The 14,570-nt window shown below is 46.0% G+C and overlaps 1 protein-coding gene across 1 annotated transcript in view; it reads right to left on the bottom strand.

Annotated features, from left to right (window-relative positions):
* The window catches only part of LOC115309522 (leucine-rich repeat and immunoglobulin-like domain-containing nogo receptor-interacting protein 3), a 109,154-nt gene extending 95,340 nt beyond the window's left edge, over positions 1-13,814 (bottom strand). The window contains exon 1 of the mRNA XM_040220731.3: positions 13,489-13,814. The gene's annotated coding sequence lies outside the window, so the exon portion shown is untranslated. The remainder of the gene's footprint in view (positions 1-13,488) is intronic.
* Positions 13,815-14,570: the final 756 nt, after the last annotated feature.

Consider the following 14,570-nt stretch of genomic DNA (forward strand, 5'->3'; position numbering starts at 1 on the left):
CCCCCCACACACACACACACTATTCTTCACTGGCAAGGAAACAGAAAAAAAAAAACCACAACAAGAAATAGTTATACTAAGCAAACGAACGCTACATCTCGAAGAATCGAAGTTCGAGTTCTGCGCGTGCATGTCCGGTTACATCTGCGTACTTCTTGACGCCCGACTCCCTTTATTACGTCGTTTCCCCATCTTCCGAGGCAGTCGGTCTTCCCCACTTCGTCATATTCCCCTCCTCACTACTTGAACCGCCACCCTCTCCCCTCTTCTTTCTAGCACTGCAACGACATTACCAAAAGGATGAACTCGATAGAAAGAATGAGAGAAGAGGAAAAAAAAATACAAGGTCCAGAAAGAGCAAAGACAGGGCAAAGACGGAGGAGCCAAAGAAACATGTCGCGTGATGGGCGAGGAGGCGCAGCGATCGTCCAGTCGCCATGGCAACCAACCTCGCTCGACTGCACGATTCGGGGATTTCCTTCTTCGCTTCCTCGTTCACCCTCTTTCCCTCTTCCCTCTCGGGTCGGTGAAAACGTGGATTCCCCTTCCCTTTCATTTGCGACCTCTCTCTCTCTCCCTCTAGTCTAGGCCCGGGGTGCGCGGAAGAACACGAAAAGTTCCGACGCGGTTCGGTCCACTGCTCGGAGCGTGTCCGCCTCACTTGCTCCTCCGCGCACAACTGGTGCCGACGACTTCGCTCTTCTCCCACTCTGTCCTTTTCCCCTCATCCCGATTATCCGAACCAACTCGCCCAGTGGCACCGTTCGTCCGGAAAAAAACGAGACCAAGCGTTGGCAGTACGGTAGGGACTCGGGCACGCGTTAGGGCAAAGTGCCCTACGGTGTTGGATGGCTTCGGTTGACACTTGCCTAAGCTATCGTTTTATTCTTTCGTTAGCAGAGGGTGGAAACGTAGGCTGCGTGACACTGTTAGCGTGACTTGGGCGGTTTCTCGCAGTTTGCTCGGAAAGGGTGCTGGAGGATGGCAGAAATTCCCGCCGAAGGCGCAGTCACCCTGGTCGTACATCATGCGGAAGACGCCGTGTTTGCTGCAGGCGCGATTTATCGGCGGACATGCCTCCAGAAGCGTGTTTCCAACATGTCTGCCAACAGTTTTGTAAGACCAACGGGTCCCTCATGCAGGCACGCCTCGTCTCCAAGCTGACCTCGACCGCGGCTCTTCGCGTCCTTCGGTACTGAGAGAAAAACTGGAAATCCTCGATGTCTCGTTCGCGCTAACAGCGTCGTGATGTGGTAACAGCGCCCAGCGCTGTTACCACATCACGTGACCGCGCACCCGGCACGTCACTATGCCCCCTCCCGCTCAAAACGCCAAAAGGAGGCTTTTTTTTTTCTCTTCCAATTGGAAAAAGGTTATGCGCATCAAACATGTACGCCAAACAAGCGACTGGTACGTTTAAACTATAAAACCAGAAATGAAAAAAAAAAAAAAAGGAACGGTCGAGATATAAAATTGATCGCATTTTTTCTCGAGTAGATAAATACTCGGCACGTTTTCGTGCGCCTCTCCGGTGCGCTTGCGTTTAAAATGGAGTTCTCCTTTTTTGACTTGATTTTCGCAACGGCTGCTCTCGAATTGAATCTAAATGTCAAACGTCCCTGGAGTCCGTGACAAACCGGTGCGCGGATACCAGCGCAGACAGAGAGCGGGTGTTTATTTCGTAAACTATGTAGGATGGACCGCGGGGAAGGCTACGACCATCCAATCCAGCGCTCGGAAGGCACCACGTGACCACGCGTTGGGTGTCTCGCTACGACGCCGACACGGCATTCCCTTGGCTCCGATAACACGTAGATCCCCTCTTCGGCCCATCCTAAGCTGGAACGAGCTTTGGAACGAGCGCATTCATTCACCGTCAAACATCGATGTCCTTATCGACTCGTCCACCGTGCCTCTTTCAAAAGGGCAACCCTCCTCCCTGATGACTCAATCATCGAATCACAATAGTAATATCTCGACGCACGAGCTACCTTCCAATCTCTTTGCAAGAAAAAAAAAAAAAGAAAAAGACGACAAAAGATACGAGGATTTCTCGTCCGGGGAAACAACACCCTCGAAACTCGAATCGGAATACGTCGGGGACGGTGTCGTGCTCTCCTTTCCCTCGCGTTCTCGCGCAGTTTCGCGCAAGCTTGACGAAAGAGCCATCTGTAAAAACAAAAAACAAAGAAGAAAGTTATCTTGAATGACAGGGGGGTGACGGCGGCGGCAGAAAGTTTCCGATAACGAGCGAATGCGAGAAATATTCCTGTGGCGTCTGCAAAAGGAGAGCGCGTGCGCGAGCATAGGGCCGGACAGCTGATAAGATTAAACCGGCTGAGCGAGTGAAGTACGGATCCCAACGGGTGAACCTCTTTAGACTGTCTGGGTCCCGAGCGACTCGAACGGCTTCGAGGCTCGTTGATTTCCGCACGAAAGAATAAACAAATAGGTAGGAGCACAGAACACACGCAATCTTTGCACTAAACAACGAAAAAGGATAAAACAGAACCTCCAAAGGCTGTGAACGAATCGTGGATGAAGAGGTGTAAATAATGTCGAACAAAAAGGAAATATGGGAAGGGGGAAAATGAGTTAAAAAATTAAATACGAGAATTTTTATTTAAAAATTGAGATCAAAAGCTTAAAAACACAGTATCGTGTCCGTGTATGCAGTAGTCTGGAAAGTTCAGATTTAAGGAATTGAAACTTCCGTCTTCGTCAGTAAGAGCGATGGAGCATAAATATTGTTCCAAACTGCGCACACAAGAAATGACTCGACGATTTTTCTCCCGATTCTGTTCTTGTGCCCCACCAGAATTCTAGCATCGCGCTTGTTCTAAGCGCCAGACGTTCGGGTGCCATTTTTCGTTCGGTATAACTCCTCCGACACTTAAATGCTGCCGAATCAGCGCGGCGCGTTTGGGCAATCTGTAAACTCCGCTAACATTCTGTAAACTACCCATTGCTCCTGACACGCCCTTTTTTATTTTCACTAACTATTTTACTTCCTAACTCTTCAGTGTACATCTTTTTCATTGCTGCCACCACTGCCTCTGTAAGATGTCCGAGGACCATGTCAAGCTGATTTATCAGCTTTTTTCCTTCGGCCTCCCGCCATTTTTTGTTCAAAGGGAAAATAAACTATTTGATTTGAAAGGGGAAGTTCGGATGTTTTTCGAGCTACCTTAAACTATCCAGATTTTCGGAACACCCAGGTTTTTGCTCCGCCCGACAGTCTATTAATTATCTCTCAATTCAAAATGGCTATTAAAAAAACGGTGGATCAAGGTTACAATAAAAGCAGCGATCAAATTTCCCCACCTTCTACAGAGGGGTAACGTCACATATTAGACCCATTCGGTTTACCTCCGTTTCCGGCACCGGTGCAGAAAAGTGTAAGGCAGTCTTCTTCCGGTATGTGTATTGAGATACGACCGGAAGTACCACGCCCTACGCATTTTTCCACCGATGCAGAAGGTGAAGCTGAATCGAAAGAGCCTATTGTGTAACTTGAAAGTAAAGCAGGCAACCTAAAAATACAACATATCGCGAGCCTTTTTTTTTTTGCGTGCGTGCGTGCGTTTTATTAGGGTTTATTTCACACCATCAGGCTTCACCTAGCCCGTTAAGAATAAGTTGTGCTTCCCCCACATTGCAAAGCTGTTAGCGCCACGTTTTCAGCGTGGCCAGTACAGAACTTTAGCACCCCGAACCAAATTTAAAATTTAATAACTTTGAGAAAAAAAAAAAAAAAGCATTATTGCTGTCAGCCGGGTTACTCGTTTAAATCTGTAAATTAATGCGGCGAAGCACTTCTCACCAAATCGGTGACTCTCAAAATTTCGCCGGTGCCGCCCTAAGCGAACAGCGAGGTGGGACTGGAAGAAGCTACGTGCTATATCTCTGGCCAAGGGATTAAAGCCCGTTCGCACTCTTGCGACCGAGTACGACCGAGAGAGACCAGACCGGTTTTTAAGCCTCTTGCGACTTCTTATTTGGACCGGATGCGCTACAGCGGAGCTCGTCCTAAGAGACTTCCTTTGCACGCCCATCCTGTGCCTGCAAAGGAAGTCGGCCGTGGGATGGAAATGAGGATTGGGCCAGTTTAGCGGAGAACTGAGAAGAGTGACGTCTCTACAAAGTGAAGAACACTTCGTGGTCTCAGCTGAACGCTGACGCATGAGTCGTTGGTTCTGATCTGTGCCCCGCGTAGACCTTCTTATGGAGACAACGAAAATTCGGCACCCGTTTTTGTTTTTCTACCAGCTGTCGAGCAAACTGTCATGTTCATCTATAAAAAATAGTGTGTGTGTGTGAGGGTACGGCACTGATTACTTGTAACCAATTACTTTTCGGAGTAATCTTGAAATAATTTGAATACATTTATCAGGAAGCAACAAAAAAGTTATCAAGAGAAATTGCAATTGTAATCGATTACTTTGTTCGAGTAACATGTACGAGACTGACATGGTTTTATCTGCGTGTGTGTGTGTGTGGGGGGGGGGGGGGGGGGCTAAAGTTAATTAATTTAATTACACTACAGTTTTGTTCCTAAAAGACGGTTGTCCCCCCGCCAAAATTCCTGTCGATATATTGGGAGTTTAAGGCCTCCAGCGTGACTTCATTCGGCGTTTGCGAGTATTTACGAATGCTACATGTTTTTCGCAATGTGGCGCATGAATCAATTCGCTACCCACTTTTATGCTTTGTAAGGTATTAAGCGACTTTGTTTTTGTAACAAAATACGAAACGCGAAAACAAGCTGACCCCGCCGAATCAAAACGTTCGCTAACAGTCTGTGACATAGAGGAAAAAATCAGCATCCCCGCGTTAAATAAACTAACCCCGATGCGAAACATAATACTGAAATCGTAGTAATCACCACCGAACGAACGCACTCGTCGAAGGGATGCCTATGTTTTGCACGAACAGAAACACATAAAAATAATAAATACCAAGATTATATCCAAACTTTGTGGACAGGCATTAGAGAGAATGGGGCCACGAAACCAAGCATCGTCCGCAGAGAGCCAGGCGTGTCGTCGGCGGCGACGCGACTTAAGCCACGATCCACCGCTAATTTTAATTAAGCGCGCGTTTTCCCGGCGACGCCCCAAATGACAAAGAGCTCTCGCCGGGGACGCCGTGAGCCCGCGGCCGTAGTTCCATCCATTCCGGCGCCCCCTTCGCGGCCGCCTAAACACGGCTCAAATTTATGTCTCGCCTGAACGACGACGAAGCGTCGTTCTTCAACGAGGTTACAGCTGCAACATTTCACTCAACTCCAAAAGCAGGCGCAAGGACCCGCGTTTGTTTACCGCCATGGGCTATAGATGGCGGCAGTCGCCGCCCAATTCACGCGCGGTTGAGTCCTACTCATCTATTCATCCATCGCTACTTTGGGAAATCGGGCGCCAAGTACGTTCGTACACCGGCAACTCAAAGCATGTAGAGCGAAAGCAAGCACACAGAAACCCTTCGGCGTATATTTCCCTGCCCGTTACCCAAAAGGCTGAAGCCGTAGTGACACTAATGCATCTTACAGAACAAGAACAGTCTGGAGGCACCGTCTGAAGCATGTTTGTGTGACCGTCCTGTAAGAACTCCTTAAAGTCATAGGAAAACGTTCTGCACACGTGTATGTATGAAACAACCATGCTTCGGATATGCTGGAGGCGCAGATTTCTCATCGTTACTGCGGCGAACACCATGAAAGCCGTATATACGTAAGGCAGCCATAGCTAGGACTAGCAGACGATTCTCGCACTCCGCTTCCCCTGGGCGAGAAGACGACGACGATCTCGCTCACTCTGTCTGGAGGGTTGCTGTGTGTACTCACGAAGGTAGCGAGTCTTCCTGTCTACCAAGTATCCTTCCAATCAGAGCTTCGCGCTGTGACCTAACGGCACGTTCCGCACAAGGAATGGGACAACTTGCTCCCCGCAAGCCGTACGCGTGAAGCGGAGAAAACAGTAAAAGAAAAATATAGAAGGCGAGAATAGTAGGCACGTTGTGGGTTGCTAATTTACGTCGGCGCCATGTATTATGAATGCGAGGCGTCATCCGGGAGTTGCACAAAGCTGCCGACCAATTAGGACCCTCGAAACAAGTTTCCTTTCAAAGAGCAAGGACAAAGCGGAACTGTACGAAGTCTCCCCACACAATGAACAAACAGACGTTTTCGCCTAATGGACCGACTGAATAAAAGATAATAATACAAATTAAGCGACCAAACTGTAATCATCTTGTTTCGTAAGCGTGTGGATGGCAAAATTAATCGGAACAATGGTTCTCGCCACCACGACTCCAGTTTGTTTGCTGATCCCGTGCGATGTGGTAAAACACGAGCGGTAATTTATTTTTATTTTTTCATAAACTGCATTTTTGCGCTCGGTCGGTCTATTCATACATCGCGTTCCAAAAATAAATCAAAACCGGAAATAAAAAATAAAAAAAAAACACCAGAGTATCAATTTGCTCGCGTGTCAGTGCCTCCCGGTGATTGCGCTGGCGAATCGTGATTATTGCGGTTTCGCCTAATGTCTGAAGGTAAGAGCTGGCAAGTAAATTGCATTTAGTCCGGACTTTTTTTTTATTCGTGTTTGTAAGAAGATATGTAAGTTAGCGGAAATTCTATGTCGATGAAAAGCTTGTCTCGTCCTGGTTACCGTCCTCTCTTTGACAAAAACGAACGCCTTCTCTTCTCTTTCTTTCTTTCTTCTACCGAAATATAAATTCATTTTGCTTTTCTTAAATATTTCCGCGCGAAGCTAGCGACAATTTGGTGGAACACTAAAGGAAGGAGGATTGTAAAATACAATATGCCACACGACAGCTGTAAAACCTATTACACAAAAGACACGGAAGTACAGAAAGTGCTGTCTTCAGCCTTGCAGTTATTAAATGCAGGGAAGCAAAGAAAAGTTAGAACGGAATCCGAACCCTTAAAGAAGATTGCGGCCAAAAACAGTGTCCGAGTCACCGAGCAAAGCGCGTTCCTCGAAACCACGTCACAGCCGATCGATTGATTCATAGAGTATTTGCGGGGAACCAATCCCTAGTCGAAGAGAAAGCAGTTAGAATCTCTCTCCGTCTGTGATTGGTCATTCGCAACTGTCTTGGCCTATTCGGCAGGTTTTACTAGCTTGTAGGACAATCAAATTGTCTGGTGGCTGATTGAATGTCCTCAATAGGATCGAGAGCTGGTCACAACAGCTGCGCTGCAAACACGCCAAGGTGAACCCCCGTTGAAGAAGGTGCGGAATGCAAGAAAGGGTCGTCAGAACCGGATGAGGAAGCTCTATGAAGACGATCAGCTTCACAGAGACATGCAAAAACTGCTCGAGTTTTAGGGTGGCTGCATTCGCGTTTAAAAGTTTGACTAACAGGCATGATTTTCTTAAAAAAAGAAACAGATCTTGCGGAAGTCATACGCGCTTTTCTATAGTAGACGCTGCTTTATTTTTTATGGTAATTAATGAAATTATCGTTTTACTATTGCAAAATAGCTTTTACGTTAAACCTTCAATGTTCACTGAGTGCCGAACAGGCATCCGTTTTCGTTTTAGTTTATTAACTCCTACAGAAAAAAATTTATGAAATATCGACCTTTTCTTCCTCTCCAACTCACCGCAAAACAAGCTGCGGCGTAATTTTGACGGTCGTGACGTACTCGGGCACAGGAACCCGAAGTTCTCTCGGCAGTAGGAGAATGGGAGCGTTAGCGGTGGGGAGTTGGGTGTGTGCCGGTAGGTTTTACTGCACTGGTGACGCTGATGCCACCGACTCTCTCCTGCTCGAGGGGCGACGGTAGCCGAAGCGTCGGAATCGTATCGGGTTTCAGGCGGAGGGCCTTTGGGAACTTGCCCGCATTCGCGGAGAACACTCATGAATGTGGCTGTAATCACGCTCGGTGTCAAAGGTTTCCGAGCGTACACATCGGTTTGAGGTCCCTCAAACCGATGAGCTTGCACCAAGTGCTTCGACGTGGTTCATCAAGTGGCAAGCGGTGAAACTGCAACGGTTTCTTTTTAACCACCGGACTGCAGAAAGTGTAATTCGGGCACTTCGGTACACTGCAGCCTTCCAGCATAGCGACCGAACGATCGATCACAAACAATGGCTGTGTTTCAAATTTTACCCAAATGGATCCGAGTTACTCCAGCGGATCGTGTCACGTGACAGCACAGGTTGAAAAACGCTGGACGCGAGTAGGTTTTAGAACGCCAAGGGTACGAAACCGTTACCCTAGAGTAAGATCGAGTAAATTTTGGAACACGGCCTATGTAAACACTACTCGAGCATCCAGAAACGAGTCTGCTCTGCGAAGAAAGCGCTACCAGGAGCAAATTTGTTCAGCAGCCGACGCTCGTGGGCTGACTGAGCAGGCACAGTCGGGTGTTTCACTTGCTTCGTTTACCACACGATAGATGGTGCTTGGCTTCCAGCATTATCCAATTCGGCAATTTTTGCCACATCTCTAATTATGCTACAAAATGTGAATCTAAATATTATTTAACAAAACTTTTAGGAAACATTCGCCGCTTATTTATTTTTATGATCGCGGTGCTGGTGGGGTTGGCTCTTACCCAATAGGCGACGTGGATTCGGCTGACGTGCTGCGGTTTCGCGGATGCATCGCAGTGAAAAGGCAGAGAGCTTTCGAAGGAAAGAAGGTGTAAAACAGTCCGGTTTTTTTTTTTTAAACTTCTATAGCGAAGATTTTTTTTGCTCTATTTTTGTATTTTTGGGTTTCTTTTCAGACATTTTGCGACGTGCGAGGGATGGAATTCCATTTCAAAATCGTTTCAAGGTCCCTCTAAGCGCACGTACAAAAGGAAACAGTTTTATCCGGGTGAGCTTTCGTCCGGTGAGCTCTTGTCCAATGAGCTTCTGTTTGAGATTCGGCGTCGCCACTGCGAAATCGCAGATAAAATTTAATAATGTGAATCAGGCACGACAGGACTGTCTAGATGGCGGATTGCTCAGCTTCTAAAATTGGGAACACAACAGCAACTCTGTGAACAACACTGACCGTTAACCTTCAGCCGTACTCAAAAGGGGAAAAGCAAACAGGTTTGTTTTGGCTCTATTGATAAGGACGAGGAAGACCCCAACCGCTCAGAGATTACGGCTCTGCCACCGGCTGTCGCAACGTAAGTCCGACTGTGACTGAATATACGTATATAGGGCGTTTGGGGTTTTCCTTACAAAGTTTCTGCATTCTGCGCTATCTAATTGGAAAGCTATAGGTCATTTTCGAAACCTTTCACCGCAAAAATGGGGCAAGTTCCAGGGAGCAGACGCTCTTCATCGGCACGATTTGGCGGGATTCGCTTCCTGTCATTAACTCATGTGAAATGTTCACAAGTTGCTGATAATTTTGATTCAGATGTTTGCGCCCAATCCCAGCCGGTAGGGAACCTTACTTGGAGGGGAGTCTGAACATTTGCAATATGCAGTTTTGTTGGGTAAAACCAGCTGAACAAAGGAAGGAAAGTGACAAGGAGAAAAGATTGGCGAACCGACCGCTGGTTCTTTTCTCCTTGTCACTTTCTCCTTCCTTTCTTTTCTCTTCTTTTCTCCTTGTCACTTTCCTTCCTTTGTTCAGCTGGTTTTACCCAAGATGTCTCAGAACCAACTAGCTCAGCTTTTACCCTTATTAATATGCAGTTGCTTTGTTTTATATATATATATATATATATATATATATATATATATATATATATATATATATATATATATATATATATAGATAGATAGATAAAAAAAAAAACACCGCTTATTTTGACGAAACAACGAGAGGACTAGCAGCAGAGTCGTGCTTGCGCCAACGTCATAGTTTTCATGATATAAGACTGTGTTCTCAAAAGAAATAACGACCAGTTGTAAGTCGGCGCTGTGGCGTGTTCGCCTCTTCTTCTTGCCATGCATCCTTCGCGGTGTTTGTTTTGCACAATCGAAAATTCATCTTTGCTATCTTTGCGGAGTGTTTTCGGTTCATAGGCATCTTCAAAAAGAAAAAAAAAAAAAGAAAGACGAGGGGAATTACGAGGTCAACCTAATTTTACCAAATCTTAGAAGAGTCCGTGTTCTAAGATTTATTTTGTTTGTTATAAGATTAGCCAAATAAGCGTCGTCTTTTCTTTCTTTTTTTCCTTTTCAACGGAAACGCTTTTCAAATAAAGATAGGACTGACGAGGCACGACTTCTCGTAGTTTTTATATTATTTTATTAACTAGTCGTACTGTTCCTCGTTGAAGGGTGCTCATTAAGAAAAAAAGCCTCGACCTTTCTTTATTTTTGTTTTTCGCTTTCATGACTGAACAACAAGCTGTCAAGAATTAGCAAGCCGTTCGTCAGCACGCGTTGGCAAACGCCGCTGCCTTTGTTTCGACGACAATGCGAATTGTCAATACAGTCAGACGCTGTCATCTTCACTGACGTGGCTACTTTCGGCTTGTCGCACTAGTAAAATGATAAAATCAGCATGCGAGTGATTTTCCACCGCCCTTATTTCACTCTTTGACAAGCAAGCAAGTTGTTTCTTGTAGTCGTTACAAGTGAAGAAACCAAGGGCGTCCCGAACATCAATCAATCATTCTCGCTAGATTGCGGCCAAAAAGAAATAGGATTCCTCCTCTTCTATTTATCCATATGCGAAGGACAGGTCTACCATGGTCTCAAACTGCACCCTAGCTCTTTCAAAATGTTCATGACACTCTCCGACTAACGAGCCACCTTGCTTATTATACAGCAATACAACTGCTTCAGGAATGTATACACCTTTAACGCACGCAATGGTTTTCAAACAACCTTATAGACATAAATATCCCCCAAACAAAGCTGGTCTTCTTCCGTAATCATTTAAAAGCTGCGATTCCAAGGACTCCATTTTTTTTCTACACACTTCACAATGTGTAGAGCGTCATTCGTTGCAATCTAATTCCTTACTCAGAGACGATGAAATACCTAGGTATTCATTATGATTCGGACCTTTCACGGAATTCACAAGTGACAATAGTATGCTCACAGCTAAAGAGCGTCCTATGCTTACTCTAAAAGATTAAAACGTTTTTACTATTTTGCATTCGGAAGCTCCTAGCCTACTCTTTAAAATATAGTGTGCTACGTTATGGCATAACAGTTTCCGGCCACTGCACTGAATTATGGCGTAAGAAAATAATATTTTAAATGTATCATACGTGAGGCCAATAAGAAACCTGCATCCTCTAGTGTGAATCTTTTTTTCGCATCTTTTCTGTGCCCAACTTCGAATCACTCTTCTCAGAAACAGTTGTACCAGGTCACTGTTGGACAAACGATTTGAAAACACCTCGACCGAATACACGAGAACTGCGAACGGTTTCCAGTTCCATTTTCGTACACGCGTTATTGCAAGAGCTTGCGGTATTTTCATGTTCCTCAGATATTCAATTCCTAACCCTCCGACTTCTTTGACTTCTCAAACTCAAAAACAGAAACTCTTATTTTGCGACGACGCCCTGTAATCCTTCACAGTGTCACTCTATAATTCTTGACATTTTTATAATGTCTAACAAAATCATTACGATTTACAATAGCCAGCTTTTCTGCACCAAGATTAGATACACCAAGAGCATAACACGTCTCAAGAGCTTCTTCAACGGTCACAATTGACTGGTTTGCGTGTGCGTGCGTTTGTGCACGTGTGTGCCTACGTGCGTCTTCCTCGCGTAAAATGATTTTTTTTTATTAGTGTTACGAGTTTCTTTGGAAATGACTCGACGACTCTTAGTGCTTGGCACAGTTATTTTCCTGAGGCCACTGCAGCATTGGAGTTGAGTCACACAAGCCCTGAATGGCTTTGACAGACGTGAGTGGTGACGTGGATATGCTAGTATTTTGGGGAAAAAATATTAATAACAATAATATTAATTTGATTATCATTATTATAACTATTATCATTATTATTCCACACATGTTTATGTTTAAATCGTAATCAAATTATACGTGCAACAAAATAAGTTCGAGTAGTTTCTCAATTGTTTTTTTTTTTCTCCTCGCGCGCTCGTTCTTTTCCTTGTCTCGCGAAGAGTGACAGCCTAACCACTGTTGCCTAAGTCCACGATAGACCTTTTTACAAATTCAGTGCCATCCAGTGGCTCAACTATCAATCTAAATTTATGTGTGCTAATAGCGGTTTGGATCTAGTATTAATTAGTCAATGGACGACATACGAAAGTTACGCTGTTCGATGTACAGTTATTTCTCTGGTATTTTTAGTTTCGATGCTGTTAACTACCTCTCCGTTCGAGGCGTTAAGTAAAACTCTCGATAAAGTTCTTGGAATTTTATTGTCTCTAATTGTCCCGAGCTGTCTGGACTGTGTCGAAGCTGGGCATTCCGCGAATTTACGTGACACCCTTAAAAAGCGTAGCGCATAGAAGCTTGTAAGACTTGTCATGCTGACATAGCTTTATCGAGAGATGGCGATGTATATGCATTCCTTTAATAAACAGTTTATTTCACTCACGAACCAGATCACAGCGAGCGCACGTCTGGGATGTTCAGGCTCCGCGTCGGTGCCCGTCTTCAAATTTTCGCTTCACCAGCCATCAAAGGCCGCCATTAGCACGTACAACCGTGAGCGACATGAAGGTGAACAGCCCTCTTCTTGTTTTTGACGCTCCTGCAAGTTTTAGAACAAGCTCTGTTCCAGAAGAGGGCTGGAACGCAAAGTTTAGACCCCCAAGCCACGTACCATTTCAGACGTTGAGAGTTAATATTAGCGACGAGATGTTTCGGTGGCGCCCTCGTTTGGTTACCTTTCGTGACGTCATTACCTTGTCAAGAACAAGTTCGATGGTGTTTGTGATGAGCATGGGGGAAGCCTGAAATCATAGCGCTCTCAAAGCAACACTGCCAACACCGTCAAAATTGAATTTCTTATATTGCTCTTATTTCCGTCGATGAGACATCCTTTGCTGACGTCATTGTCAGCATTCGGCCAATTGTGGTGGGCCGACCACAGCGACGCTTTCGATCGCTCACGTTGCCAATAGCTTTATAATAACAATAACAATAACGTTGCCAATAGGGAGCCGTAAAACAGGCAAGAAACCAGGTAAGGTGTTCACCTTCATATTGCCGGCGGGTGTACAGATGATATACAATTAGACGATGATAGTTATCAAGGTGGCCAGACTGAATTACTCTTAAGAATAATTCATTAGTGTAGCCAGTGAGAGAACGCAAAGGGCAGTGGAAGGCAAAGCCTCCAGCACACGCTCCGCGCCTTCCGGCCTGCTTGGGCTGCGCGCACGAGACGCGAAACCGTTGACAGGTATAGGAAGCTCGCGCTGGAGGCGGGGACAACTCAAGCCACCCTCCGCTGTTCTCACCTTGTCAGTCAAAATGGCAGTGCGGTTACGTACGCTGCAAGTTGGAGACATTACGTCCGGCTACGCGTAAAGGAGCGCGGACCCCGATCGAACGAATGATTACCTCGCTCATCCGAGATGTGACGAGCACCTTCCAACCGACACACAACACCGGACGTCGCAGCATCAAAAATGGACCACCATCTTCCGTCAAATCGTGGACGAGCTCATCCGGAGGAAACACACACTAGGAGCAGGGTCTCGCGTCACGTAGCACGCACCAACCAGGCGAAAAAAAGGGAACCCGAGCAAACGAAACCAAAATCGCGGCGTTGAGCACTTTCGACCGCATCGAGCAGTCAGACGTGGCAAAGACGCTTCCGAATCGCGAGTCAACCGAGTGCTGCTGTTCGCGAAGAGTGCCGCGGCGGTTCGTTATCGTCCCGAAATGGACGCGAGATAAGATGCCTCTCACAACTCGCCGAGTGTGGGGAGAGGACACGTCGGGATCGGATTGCGAAAACGGCAATCTGTCACGTTCCGTTTGTGTCACCTATACGCAGCTTGGTTCGGTGTCGAAACTCCCAGGTAGGGGTGTTCTTTCCGCGATATTTGGACATTTATAGATTTCCTCGAAAATTACGGCAATCAAAACAAAGCTGGTGGGCAGTATAATATCATCGATGACGATGATGTGGCATGATGAATGGATGGACAGTCCGCATACACTGGGCTTCATCTCAGACAGCATTTTGTTTCCGCGCAAGTGGAAACACACTAACGTTGAAAAAAAAATAAAAGAGTCTCGTGAGCTGACGCGCGAGTCAGATCAAACTCAAAGGTCTCCGCGATCTGCAGATGTTCCGTCGGTACAACGAACTTACCTCGTTGTTATTAGTTGTGAAGAGCTTCAGCAACGTCTCAAGTAATGACAAGCAATGGCGATAAGTTCCGAACCAGCCACTGAAGTCAATGCACGCAACTCCCAGTCTGCCGCGATGACATACCAGGTACCACAGTTCGACGGCACGAACGATATGTGGACTTGGTATATTATCCGCAATGAGTCCTACTTGGAGGGAAACGGCATCGTGGACGATGTAGAGAAGAGCGCGCTTCTCGTTACGGCGCTATCGACGTCTTGAGTGGGCGTTGCGCGCCAAGGACGGTTAAAGAGTTTACCTACGTTCCAGCGATGGAAATTCT

Source organism: Ixodes scapularis, unplaced genomic scaffold (genome assembly GCF_016920785.2).
Source record: "Ixodes scapularis isolate PalLabHiFi unplaced genomic scaffold, ASM1692078v2 PGA_scaffold13__105_contigs__length_92229423, whole genome shotgun sequence".
Classification (NCBI taxonomy): Eukaryota; Metazoa; Arthropoda; class Arachnida; order Ixodida; family Ixodidae; genus Ixodes; species Ixodes scapularis.